General features: G+C 28.7%; 1 protein-coding gene across 8 annotated transcripts in view; it reads right to left on the bottom strand.

The window, feature by feature from the left end:
* The window catches only part of LOC127065916 (potassium voltage-gated channel protein eag), a 113,298-nt gene that overhangs the window by 84,399 nt on the left and 14,495 nt on the right, over positions 1–14,404 (bottom strand). The gene's annotated exons all lie outside the window — the stretch shown is intronic.

The raw sequence follows: 14,404 nt of genomic DNA, 5'->3' as shown, positions 1-14,404 counted from the left end.
AAATGAATTAAAAATGTTATTATCGCCGTTTAAGCTTAACAATCTATGTACTACTAACGAAACGACTGAAATGTGTAAGTAGGTAGACCGATAAATCAACTATGCACGAACAAATTTTCTATACGCGATGCGACAACTATATATACAATCTATAACTAGATGAAATATACGAGTAGTTCGAATTTGTAGGACTGGAAGGAAATGCTCGTGGAGAAACCAACTTTCATACTTTTCTCGAAACTCTTTCGACGGAAAAGTATCATCGAAATGAATTTCTCTTTCGTGAATAATAGTCCTTTTCCCGAATCGAAAGAAAGAAAAACGAAAAAGAAAATTCCAGAAGAAAAGAAAAGAAAAGAAAAGCAGGAAGGTGGGAAGAAAAAGAATAAATAAATAAATTAATTAATTAATTAATTAATTAATTAATGAAAATGGAAAAAGGAAACGAGAAAATTCACTTCGAAAATTTTTTACTTCCACGACGATTTCGTAAAAGAATAATAATAATAATAATAATAATAATAATAATAATAATAATAATTTTAATAAGTTCGAAGGTCATGCCAAAGCGAATAAAAGTAGTTCATCCATCCGATCGATGCTTCAAGTTTTCCCGCTAAAAAGCAGACTTTTAAAGAAGACGCAACCCTCGTAATAATATTCATCTGCGCATTGCGTATTCCGCAGAAAAGAATAATTCGATATGATTGTTCCACCCCTGTCCCCGCCCTGCCACCATCACCCTTCTTTAACATTTTGTATACACACATATATTCTACATATATACGTACATACGTACAAGTATAATACAGGACGAGTCAATAACTATTACCATCTCAAATATCTCCGTTATTTTTCGTTTTATGCAGAGAAGGAAAAAAAATTGTTGAGAAAATGAGTTACATTATTTCTGACAACAATGAGGGGTTGAGAGTGAAGGGAAGAAAAATTTTTTCTCAAGGTCATTTCTTTTTCTTCTTTCTGTTTTTTTTTTGTTTCGATGTCTCAAAAAATTGATACGGTTTCTTTTTTCTTTTTCTTTTTTTAATTTAACGAAACCGTACGATAGTTATTTTTTTTTCTTTTTCTCTCTTTCTTTTTTTTTTTTGTATGACTTAATTCCTGCAGTGTCCGTTCTAAATTAAAAAGAAAAAAAAAGAAAAAAGAACGTATCAGAGTACGATGTCGAAGAATGATTAATTCGCGAGATATTTCGAAAAATAATATCCAACGATTCACGCAACTCTGACAAGCTTTTTTTTTTTATTTTTATTTTTATTGAACTACTATAAATTATTCAGTATTATATTCTTTTTTTAACAAGTTCACATAAGCACACACTCCCACAGATGCATTATTTTTTTCTTTCGAATGCAGATGTATATGTATTAATTAATAACAATTATTGACTCGTGTCGAACTAACATATGTACGTACTACTGTATATTTTTGATATTTTTTAAATTCTAAAATGAAAGTTTTATGTACTTTAAAAAAATTTTCAATCAAATCAAAATCGATATCGAAATATCAAGCTATATTAAAGGTCATCAATCGTGAATAGCGTTCCTTCGTAGAAACATCAAACACAAGAGTTATACAAAGTCTATAGATATAGTAGCTGTAAGATGTCCTTGAACAACAATAGCAACGTCTCGAACGTGTGTGTGTGCAGTAGTCGATCTGCTTGGAATTCAAGGCCGACGATACGTCACGAATGTAGCCACACGTTTGGTCTTCCATGTTATGCTTACACAAAATCCAGTTTTCTCTCTCTCTCTCTCTCTCTCTCTCTCTCTCTCTCTCTCTCTCTCTCTCTCTCTCTCTCTTTTATATATATATATGTGCGTGTGTATGTATGTATGTATCTTATATCATTTGTTTTGTTTTTCTTGCAACTTTCCTATTGGATTTTCAGATAAGTACGTACTTAGTCATTTTAACGAGATTTACTATGCTTAACTTCGACCCACTCGTGAGTCTCACTTCGTATTCATTTATTTATTTATTTATTTATTTATTTATTTAACTACCTATTTATTTATTTATCTATTTATTTATTTACTTTATTTACTTATTTTATTCATTTTTTTATCACCATCATCATCATCATCATTATTACTACTACTATTATGCTAAAATAAGGTTAAAAAAAGTAAAAAATGAAGTTTTCTTTTCATTTACTTCTTTTTCTTTTATTTTAAGAAACTATTGCAAATAGATGTAATTTTCCAGCTCCGCCAAGGATATCTAATATCTCGTTTACAGATAGAAACACTGACACATACTCGAATCGAGAGATTCTTTAAAACCGTTTAAAAGGTATCCCTAGTTTGAGCTTTTAACAAGCTTTCCTCCAAGCTCAAGGAAATCTCGAGGGAAGACTTATTCGACGCTTTTATCGTTTCTTCTGTTGACCGATCGGACACGAATACCATTTCAATATTTTGTGACTAATTATATATTCGCTGAACTATTAATCAATCAATATGATTAGCACGAAACAAACTTTTTTTATATTAATGACTGTCTCATCAAATTTTTGATAGAAAAATAAATAAAAAAAAAAAGAATTATAATGATTATGAAAATAATAATAATAATAACAATAATAATAATAATGATGACGATGATGATGACGATGATGATAACAATAAAAAGATATTTGAATAATCAATTCAGTTAGAAGAGAAAGAGGGGAGGAGGAAAGAGAGAAAAAAATCGAATTGAAATTGAAAAATAATATTACTTAACTTTTTTACCCGAGAAAAACGATAAAAGCTCAACGTGATACGTGGAAACCTTTTAAAAGTTCCGAGAGCTTATAATGCGTATATCCAATTTAAGAAAGTGTATGTATGTACGTACAAATTTATGTGTGTAGATACGTATACAGATAGCTACATACGCGAGACTGTATATATTCTGTTTAAATTAAGTTTCTAATTAAAAGCAATGCTCGGGTACCGTGAGAAATTTCAACGGAACAACATTTTCCTTGATAAAGTTTCACGACCTAACTCCATTTTGAATCGAAGAGAAATTTTCTACGTTGCTAAGTTCAATTTTGAAAGAGGAATTAATTGAAAGGAAATCCAAGAATCGATTTCTACAATAATTCTATATTCAATAATTCGAACATCTATAAAATTGATCGGGGAAAAAAAAGATAAGAAAGAAAAGTAAAAAAAAAAAAGAAAAATTAAACTCATTTCATTGTCTTCATAAAGTTTAATATGATTTTATTCTTTCGAATAGAAAAAGAAAGAAAAGAAAAGAAATTCGTACAACTAACAAGTTCGACGATTCTATGCTAAACTATTCCTATCATCTTTGATCTATTTCATAAAATATAAAAATCGATCCGTAAAGAAATGTTAGTTCGAAGTGGAATTTAAAATTGAACGATAAAGTTAAACACATTTTTCTTGATAAATTTTGATGATTTAATACTTTCGAATCGAAGAGAAATTCTGCTGTAGAAGAAAGTTCGATTTCGGATGGAAAAGTATTTATCATTGGATCTATACAATTTAAAAATCGATTTGTAAAGAGATGTTAGTACGAAGTCGAATATAAAATTGAACGATAAAATTAAACACATTTTTCTTGATAAATTTTGATGATTTAATACTTTCGAATCGAACGGAAATTCTGCTATAGGACAAAGTTCGATTGTGGATGAAAAAGTATCTATCATTGGATCTATACAATTTAAAAATTAATCTGTAAAGAGATGTTTCTTCGAAGTCAAATATAAAACTGGAAAAAATAGAAAGGAAAGTTTCTTCGACAAAGTTATTCTTCATAAAATTAAATTCGATCTTGCAAGAAAAAGTATCCATTCTAGCTGTTATTATTTCGATACCATTTAACGATCGATTTAAAAAAGAGATATCCGAATATAAAATTGAATGAGAGAAAAGAAAAGTAAAAAACAAAGGACAAGAAATTTTCCTTGATAAAGTTTAATGATCTAAAAAGCGATTCATACGACTCTAAGTTAGATTTTGAACGAACTATAATCCTCGATCAATCTTAGCCACCCTATACTATCTCGAGTAAATCGATTTATATAATAGAGATATTCGATGAGTCGAATAAAAAAATTTCGTGCAAGAGAAAAAGAAAAGCGAAGATGATAAATTTTTCATATCAACAAAAATATTATCCCTGAAATAAAGCTAAATTTTATTTTCGTAGAAAAAGAAACTTTCATTCTTCTTCGATACAATTTAACAGTCGATTTGTAAAGAGACAATCGAGAAAAAAAAATTATAAAAGAAGATAAGAACTTGAAGGAAAATACACTTTACAAGGCAATGATTCAACGATCGAAACTTCTTGAATCGAAATAAAATTTCGACGAAGTTCGATTACGAGCGAACTATCATCTTCAATTTATCCTCCTATTCGCGTATTAACGTAACATCTCGAACGAAATTAAACGAATGCAATACGATTTTTCTCTGGGAGAATATATTCGACGTTAATCCGAATAAAACGATATTATCCGAAAAAAGTCAGAAAGTAAAATAAAATATTTTCCCTCTTTGACAAAGTTAATATCTAGTAATAATTGAGTTTTTCATTTTCGATGAGGAAACAAAAAGAAAGAAAGAAAAAAAAAGGAAGAAAGTAAAAAATCAAAAAGAAAAAAGAAAAACAGAAACTTTTATCTTATTAGATCGGCGATATTTAACAAATCGATTTATAAAGAGATATTCGATAAGTCGAATATAAAATTCGTTCGAAAAAGTAAAAACACCGATGATATCGTTCGAGATAATAGCGGTAGAGATTGGAATGGAAACGATTTGGGATTTTCTTCTTCGAGTTTAAAAGAAGGAAAGAAAAAGAAATGCAGACAGACAGACGGACAGACAGACAGAGAGAGAGGGAGAGAGAGAGAGAGAGAGAGAGAGACAGAGATAGAAAGAAAGAGAAAACGAAAGAACGAGAGAGATAGACAGAGAAAGAGAACAGAAGAGAGAAAGAGTGAGAAAAAGAGAGAAAAAGAATGAGAAAACTAAAGAGAGATAGTCTCACTCTCTCTCCCTCTCCCTCTCTCACCCTCGAAAGAAAGAGAGAGAGGGTAAAGCCCGTGGAAAGAGGTTACCTCGATTCCTTACGCGTACGTACTTTAATACGTATTCTCTTCTTTCTAAAGAAGAACGGATTCGAGTGTTGGTGTCCCGTCATTTTTTTCGAGGGTGGTGGGCTTTTTGGCACACACTTGTGTTCTTTACTATCCCTCTCTCTCTAACTTACCTCTCTACCACTCCTCCCCCCATCATAAGTTTTTTCTCTCTCTCTCTCTCTCTCTCTCTCTCTCTCTCTCTCTCTCTCTTTCTCTTTTTCTCTCTTTTTCTCTCTGTCTTTCCTTCCTACTTTTTCTTCTACTCCCTTTACCATCATCTCCGGAGAACGATCGATCCACCAACCTCGAACGCTTTTCTCAGTCGGTGGTCCATGCCACCACCTACATTATCGCCAAATGACCCCGTTGAGACGAGCCGATCAACGAGGAAGTGTTTCGTACTTGCGATAAACCGACCGCATGAGATGTAAAAAAAAAAAGAAAGCAAGAGAAAGGAAAGAAAAATATATATATATATATATAGAAAGGAAAAAGATTCCGATAAAAAATAAAGACGGAAAAAGAAAAAAAAACAATGTGGTCCCTAGCCCTCCCTCACCTCCCCCATTCTATTCCATTTTACTACAAATTTTTCTCTAACGGTGTTTGTATAATCAAGATACATGAAAATTCTCTATAGTAAACGATATAAATCTTCTATGAGAAATATTATAGACATTCGTCCATTTTTTTTTTTTTTTACGAGCTTTTGTTAACGCAATTATAATTATTGAATTTTAAATATGGAAAAATAAAAGATGTAATGTCTCGATGTTATTAGTTCTATCATGGTATCAATAATTTTTGTTAAAAGAAAAGTAAAAAAAATAAAAAGAGAGAGAGAAATTATATTTTTTTACAACAGCGTCCAATAATGATGAAATACTCAAGTTAAAATTAACTTAGTATCTCAATAATATGATATAATAAAAATTATAAAAAATCGTACTGATAATTGTCACAAATTTCAATAATAATAATAATAATAACAACAACAACAACCACAACAACAACAACAACAATAACAATAGTAATGATAATAATTTTACGGGAGATGTATATATAAAATTTTCACTGGATATTTTTTCTTACTTTTAAAATACCTAAAAAAAAAAAAAAGAAAGAAATAAAAAGAAAAAAGATTTAAAGTTTTGTAAAAGTCTCGTTAAGGATCTAAATTTCGTATTCCAACAGTTTATATATATATATATATATATATAATATACATATATAAATAATATATACATATAATACACACACACACACACACATATAAATATATACAAGACGAAACGAAAAGCGATTCGTATAGCAACAATGAGAGTATTCGTAACACGTAACTTATTCCACTGAGTTGGTGGAATAGTACTATAGTCGGGTTCAACTCCAAGCCGTATATTTCTGTATGCGCGACGAATAGAAAAGCTCGAATTTGTGTTTATAACGGAGACTCGCCTTTGTGGGGACGTTTTCGCGAGCCAACGCGCGCGAGAGAGTCTCTCGAAAGTGAGAGAGAAAGGGGAGAGAAAAGGGGAGAGAAAGAGAGAGAGAGAGAGAGAGAGAGAGAGAGAGAGAGAGAGAGAGAGAATAAAAGCGAAAATATAGCTCAAGCGAGCAAGTTATCGATCGCTTCAAATCTCTCTCACGAATATTTTCCTAATATTTTTTCACAAAAGTTTCAATAGAAACGTTATACATTTTAAAAATTAAGTTGAGAATCAGTGATTTTTAATTTGTTAATTTTGTATTATTCTTATTATTTTTTTTATCATTATTATATATTGTTGCTATTATTATTATTCATATTATTTATTAGTATTCCTTTTTTTATAATACGTGAAGTTTTAGCATTACTTCAATGTATCACGATGTACGTATAATTGTATTGTAATATTATTATATTTATAAATTATATAAATTAATATTAATAAATTGCACTACTATCATATTATAACACTAGTATGATACTATGTCCTATAGTATAAAATATTATATTCCCATGCAATTAGAAAACGTGATTATTAATAATGGAATTGTTTCTTCGATAAAAAATAATTTGTTTATTAATTATTTAATGACTTAAGTAATTTTATAAAACAATCGTAATACGATGTGAATTCTTTCTTTGACAAAACAAGATGAATTTAGTTCGCAAGAATTTGTTTATAAAAATTGTTTATAACAAATTGTTAATAATTATTAACAATACGTTATAAAAATAGAAAAAATCATGCCCTTTGAAATGATATCCGTTTCAAGGTTCTATGACTTTTAGTTCCAAAGATATTCCCATACAAGTGGAAAACGTAATTATTTATAATGTAAAAAAAAATTATTCCAACAATAAAAAATAATTTGTTTATTAATTATTTATTGATTTATATAATTTTATAAGCCGTGACAATTTTATAAAACGTGAATTTTTTTTTTTAGCAAAACAAGATAAATTTAATTTTCAAGAATTTGTTTATAAAAATTGTTTATAACAAATTGTTAATAATTATTAACAATGCGTTGGAAAAATAGAAAAAATCATGCCCTTTAAAATGATATTTGTTTCAAGTCTGTACGACTTTTAGTTCCTGAGATATTCCCATGTAAAGGAAAGAAGTTTACGCTGACCCACTGACCTATATAATTTCATTCAAATTAACTCGGTGACACACTGACCTACATAAATTCCAGGAATTTACGCTGACCTACTACTACTACTATTACTACTACTACGATCAGCTGATTATGAATGAAAATCTTTCAAAGGCGATATTTTCCGAACGAAAAATCGTAGAGACTTGAAAAAAACACCGTTTTAAAGCGCAATTTATCCTTTATTTATTTAAATATTGCAATAATATTGTTAGAATAAAATCGATTTTGTTAATAATTTTTTAAAATTAATTTTTTCTTTTCTTTCCTAATAAAGACATAACTATACTAAAATCATTCAAATTTGTATTATAATTATGTAAATTTTATATTGTTTATTTAAAATTAGGTATAAAAAATTTATTAATAATCACGAACGTTTACTACATTTACTCTTACTACGTTTTAGTCGCATCTCTAGACAATTTCTTAACAATATTTAATTTCAGCTGTACTTATAAAAAAAAAAAATTATTACTTCCATATTACGATCATTTTCTGTACTATACAACTTTTGTAAATAAAGTTTCCCCATATCTCTAAAAAAAAAAAACGGAAAAATTCAAGGTCAGCATAGTTACTATTTCAATATTGTATAATGAATATAAATTATACTTAACGAATATTATAAATTTTCACGGTAACAAATAAACAGTAAAATGTATATATTTTTCATGTTGACAGAGAAAAAATAAATAAATAAAAAAAGAATATACAGAGGTAAAAAAGTGTAAAACGTATAGGAAAAAATATATGGTTCGTCCTCTTCCTGTTTCTTTTTTTTTTTTCTTTCTTTTTTCTTTTTTCTTTTTTCACGTGAATTTTCTTCGTCCATTGTTCGCGATTTTCTCTCTTTATATCGATACAAAAAAAAAAAATGGGGAAGCGTAGATAGTAATATCGAAGAATATTTTTTATATTGACAGGAGAACACTGCGATGTTATATAATATATGTATATATAATATATAACTGTATATATATGTATATATATATATATATATATATATATATATATATATATATATAGAGGGAGAGAGAGAGAGACAGACAGAGAAAGAGAAAGAGAAAAGAATAGGTAAGTCTCTCGTATATCATCTTAAATTTGATAAATTAATGGAAATACAAGAATGACTAAAGCTTATTTTCTCATGAATCTATAGAACCTGCGAGAATCTTTCCATTCTGTCCATTCGTCTTACGGATTATTCAAAGTGTTAAGTAGTATGATTAGTAGTAGTAGTAGTAGTAGCAGTGATAGTAACTAGTAACACTAATACCTAGTAGTATGTATGTATGTACGTATGTATATATGTATGATACGTATGTATGTCTGATTACGAATCTACTTATTTCTTATCCGATTTCTCCTAAGAGAATCTCGTTAAAACTTTCTTTAGCCTCGTACATCACTTTTATTTTTTTTTTCTTTTTTTTTTTACTTTCGTGTCCTTTTAACACCTTTAAAACCATCCATATATTACTTTGAAATTACATACCCACTCTGTCTATCCACATGGAAATAAATTTTTTATCTTTTTTAATCATAAATTTATTACTTCGCATTCAAGAGATTAACGTTTGATTGTCCTATAATATATTATTAGTACTACTATTGCTCTATCTATATTATCTTCATAAATAAACTATATTATCTTCATAAGTTTACTACAATAATTAATCATATTATAATTTATATGCGTGCTGTTAGTGTACCAAAAATTTCCTATTAATGAATAATATTCTTAATGTTTTTCTATCTTCTTTTTTAGGTATTACAAAAAATTGAATTATAAACGGTGACAATGAAACCCCAACAAACCAAGATAAAAAAAGAGAGAGGAAAAAAAAAAGGGAAAATATAAAAATATTTCTGAACTTTTACAATGCGACCGTAAATTTTGTCCACGTATCATTTATTAAAAAAAGAAAAAAAAGAAAGAAAAAAAGAAAGAAAAAAAGAAGAATAAAGCAAAACAAAAAAAAAGGAATAAAAGAATCTTTTATCCAAAGCGGATAAACCGAAGGAATGTAAATCGATATAAAATTGGTAGTCTTGCTCCTGACCTTTAACTTCTCTCTCTCTCTCTCTCTCTCTCTCTCTCTCTCTCTCTCTCTCTCTCTCTCTTTCTCTGTTAACCATCCCTTTCTATGTTTTCGAGCTCTTCCGTTAGTAAAAGGCAAAAGATCGAACGAGTTCTGGCTTTAACCGTAGGCATTACACCCACCGACCGAATCTCCTGGTGATACCTTCGAAGAAAGTAACGTTTGGGCTTCTCGTTTTGAGATAGAAAGAGAGAAAGAGAGGGCAAAGAAAGAGTTTGTGTAGGTACATATATCGATCGACCTTTCAACCTCGTCCTCGAAACTAAACTCTCCTTCCGGATTCGACTGGCGCCCACGAAAAGAGCGAAAATAGTATTTCCGAGGATATTCATTGGACATCGTCGGCAGACACGTGAGTTCCTCTTATCGAAACGAGAATATGTAGGTACTTTCTTCTTTTTCTTATCGAACCTTTATCTACTTTCAGACTGGACAGACAGAAGTAATATTTAAGTATATGTATATATGTGTGTGTGTGTGTGTGTATACAAATGGTCATTTTCAATTTAAATATTGAAAGAAAGAAAATGATTAAATTGATCAGATGGTTGGTACGAATTTTCATTTACATTTGAAATCAAATTTGAAAATGAGATAAATGATTGAGTAGATTAAAGATTAGAAAGAAAGAGAGAGAGAGAGAGTATGATTTTTATATTTATTTAATAATTACGTTTATAACGATGTTGAAAAACATACTGAGAAGATTTTTTTATTTGAATTTGAATTTGAATTTTTTTCTTTCCTTTTCCAGAAGAATTTTTATTTGATAAAGAAAAACAGAGAAAAAACCACTAAACGTATAAAAGATTAGAGAGATTGAACGAGTGATTTTTATATTTATTTAATAATTTATGTTTATGAATACAACAAAATTGAAATCTAATACACTTTGACGTTTCGTTCGAATTTTTATTCGAAAGAAAAAAAAAAGCATAGACAAATCAAATTGATTAAATATACTACGAATTCGTAATAATTCATATTTATAAACCTTTTGAATAAGAAGAAAAATATAGAAATAAAAAATTAAAAGGTATAAAGAAAAAAGATATGTAACATGGAATTAGAGAAATAAATTAGATATTTTCTTTTTAATCCTGTAAATATCTAATATGCATCTCGAACGAAATTACTTTTACAGTGTTAGATCTAAAAGAAGAAACAAGAAAGAAATGATCACTCGGGATGGTTTCATTTAATCGTTACACCTACGCTAGTAGGTTTCTATTCTAACTCGAAAGAGCTTTTTCAATGATTCCTTTAAGGTGAAGCGACACATTCCGAGAAAATGGTTTCTTCTTTTCCATAGTCCTCCTTCGAGGAGTGACACAATAGTGTCGGTGTCGAAGCAATGTTCCTAATGATACCATGAAACTGTTCGAAGAAGAAGAAGAAGAAGAAGAAAAATAAAAAAGAAAAGATCTTTTGGACCTTCAGGAAATAAACTTAAAATTTTTTTCAAACTTCACCCGACTTCATTCGCTTTTTCTTCCTTTAACATTGCGATGTTCATTTAATTTAATTTCAAGAAAAAAAAAAAAAGAAAGAAAAAGAAAGAACTGAAATTGATAATCGTTCTAAAGAAATAAAGAGATTAAAAATATTAGAAAATGTAAGATCCAAATCAAGTTTTATTTTATTTTCTTTCCTTTTTTGTTTTCTTTATTAAAAAATTAGAAGTGATATTTAAAAGGTACAATTTTCGATTTAACCAAAGAGATTAAAAGAAGTATCGTTTAAATCGAAAGTTTTATTTTATTTCTTTTTTCTTTTTATTTTTATCATGAACTAGAGTTCAATTTCGAAAAAAAAAAAAGAAAAAAGATTGAAAGCGAAATGTAGAAGTTACGATTGTCGATTTCATTAAACAAAGAGATTACAAAAAGTGTCATCTAAATCGAGTTTTATTTCTTTTTTCTATTTCTTTTTTTTTTTTTTTTTGCTAACGTATGAACTGGAGATTTAAATTTCGAAAAAGAAAAGAAAAAAAAAGATTGGAAGTGAAATTTAGAAGTTCCGATTTTCGATTTCATTAAACAAAGAGATTACAAAAAGTATCATCTAAATCGAGTTTTATTTCTTTTTTCTTTTTCTTTTTAGTTATTTCTTTTTCGTTGGGATAACAAACTAGAGATTTAAATTTCAAGAAAATAAAAAAAAAGAAAATTACAAGAGGAATTTGAAAAGTACAGTTCTTGATTATTACCGAACATAGAGATTAAAAAATTGTATAATATTTATAAAATGATTATTGTACACTATAATCATTTTGATTTTGATTTCAATTTCTTTTTCTTCGTCTATCGTAAACGTCAATCGAGATTACATTTTTTCCTAGGAGATTCCTATCGTGAGTGAAAGTCGATATACTATCTCGAATATAAAGCGAAATCGAGTATCCTAGGTGAGCCTAAAATTAATTGACCGTCGAGGAAAGCCGAGTAAAAGTCAAAGGGTATAGTCGGCTGTTATTTGCCCTTGTTGTATCTAGCCTTTCTTCGAATCGATACACAAATTAAACCGAATGAAGCGCGGCACACGTCGAGTATGAACTCGAACTATCCTAACATCAAATACATATCGATATTGTCAGTGATCGGAGATAGATAGATAGATAGATAGATAGATAGATAGAGATAGATAGAAGAATAGACAGATATATTAGAAAAAGATTTGATCACACTATAGAGTCAATTGATGATAAACGATTTTTTTTTTTTTTTTGAATCAATTAAAAATTTCAATATTTGTTTTAGTTTTTTTTTTTTTTTTTTTTTTTTTTTTAATATTATATTTTTATTTTTTTATTGTCGCTACGTCGATAAAAAGAAAATCAAGAATATGATTTGAACTTTTTATAATCCAATGTAGTTTCGTGTTTAGGAAAAATAATTATTATTATTTGATATGAAGTTCTCCTATCTCATAGTATAGTAAAATATATTCATATCGTATCATTTATATATATATATATATATATAACACAGATATATAAATATGTCAGTTCGAAATTACACTGGATATTATACTGGGATTATACGATATTACGTGAATTTTCTAGTTAAAAAAGGAAATATCGTAAAAAGATGTTAACTAATCGAATGAATGAATGAATGAATGAATTCAACAAATTCGAGTTAAACGATGTACGAATAAAAAATGTCAATTGTCATTTCTTTTTTCGGATACTACAAAAAGAAGTATCTATCTCAATCTATCCATCTTTCTCTTTCTTTTTCATGATTTATCAAAATATCCTCCTTAGAAATAGGGAGAAGAAACGCTATAAATAAAATTCCCTGTGTTTCTCAGGCTTTCCTTTAACTCTATGTATGTACTCGTTTATCTTTCTATGTATTTCTGTGCATTTGTGTGTGTACGTTTGTGTCTGTGTGTCCTTGTAAGTACGTCGTTCCATCTGTCGTCGAAAATAAAGAAAACAGCTTGGATAAACGCGAGATCGAAAGATTCCAAAAAAGGAAAGATATAGGGATACAGACATGTACAGGGTGAACGAAAAGTTTCCATATAGAACAGAAGTTCTTAATTGAATATCAAAAATCAATTATACATCTTCGAAGAATCTTTCTGAATCTTTAATTTCTTGCTTTATTTTCCTTTTTTTCTTCAAATAATACAACCACAAAAACTACAAGCCTAATGATACAAATCCAAAATGTCTTGAAGACGGAATAATCGACTTTTTTTTTAAGAGCCACCCTAGACAATCGATTTGTGACCAAACTACAAACTTTTGAGACACCTTCTATATAAGAGGAAGAAGGGATAAGGACATTCACGTTACGGCTTCCCCTCCCACGTCTCTGGAAAATTTTCGAACGAATTCGCGATTACATTGTCGTCTACATATTTTTTGTTGCTTTATTTTTTTTCTTTTTCTTTTTCTTTTTTTTTGCGATCAACCTTCACACCATCTTCCACATCTTATATATCTATATCTCTTTTGATATCTTTCATACGTAAAAATAAAAGGATCGCTTTGAATAAAACCTATGAAACAATCTATCCCTACTCTCTTTTCTTTTACTAGAAGTCGTCCTATTTCCGACCAGCGATATACATATAGCAAGAGAACTATTTCATCGAATAAGTTTTACGCTTTTTCCGGTCAGCAGAATTTGAAATATATATATATATATATATATATATATATATATATATATATATATGTCTGTGTGTGTGTGGAGAAGAAGTAAGAGAGAAACAGAGAGATAGAGAGACAAAGAAATAAGAAAGAGAGAGAGAGAGAGAGAGAGAGAGAAATGACGTCAGTTTAAAACCATAGTTCTATTTCACAATCGAGACATCGATCTACTTTTCCATGCATTTTCTTTCTCTTTATTATCTAACATATGTATTTACATCTCTTTCTCTTCTTCTCTCTCTTTCAATCTTCTTCTTTCTATGTTTAAAAGATACATTTCATATGAAAATTTGTATACGAAAATCTTTGAAATATTATTTAAATCTTCGTTTAACTATATCATAC

Source organism: Vespula vulgaris, chromosome 8 (assembly GCF_905475345.1).
Source record: "Vespula vulgaris chromosome 8, iyVesVulg1.1, whole genome shotgun sequence".
NCBI lineage: Eukaryota > Metazoa > Arthropoda > Insecta > Hymenoptera > Vespidae > Vespula > Vespula vulgaris.
Note: the sequence above shows the minus strand (reverse complement) of the source record. Positions and strands in the feature narration are given on the sequence as shown.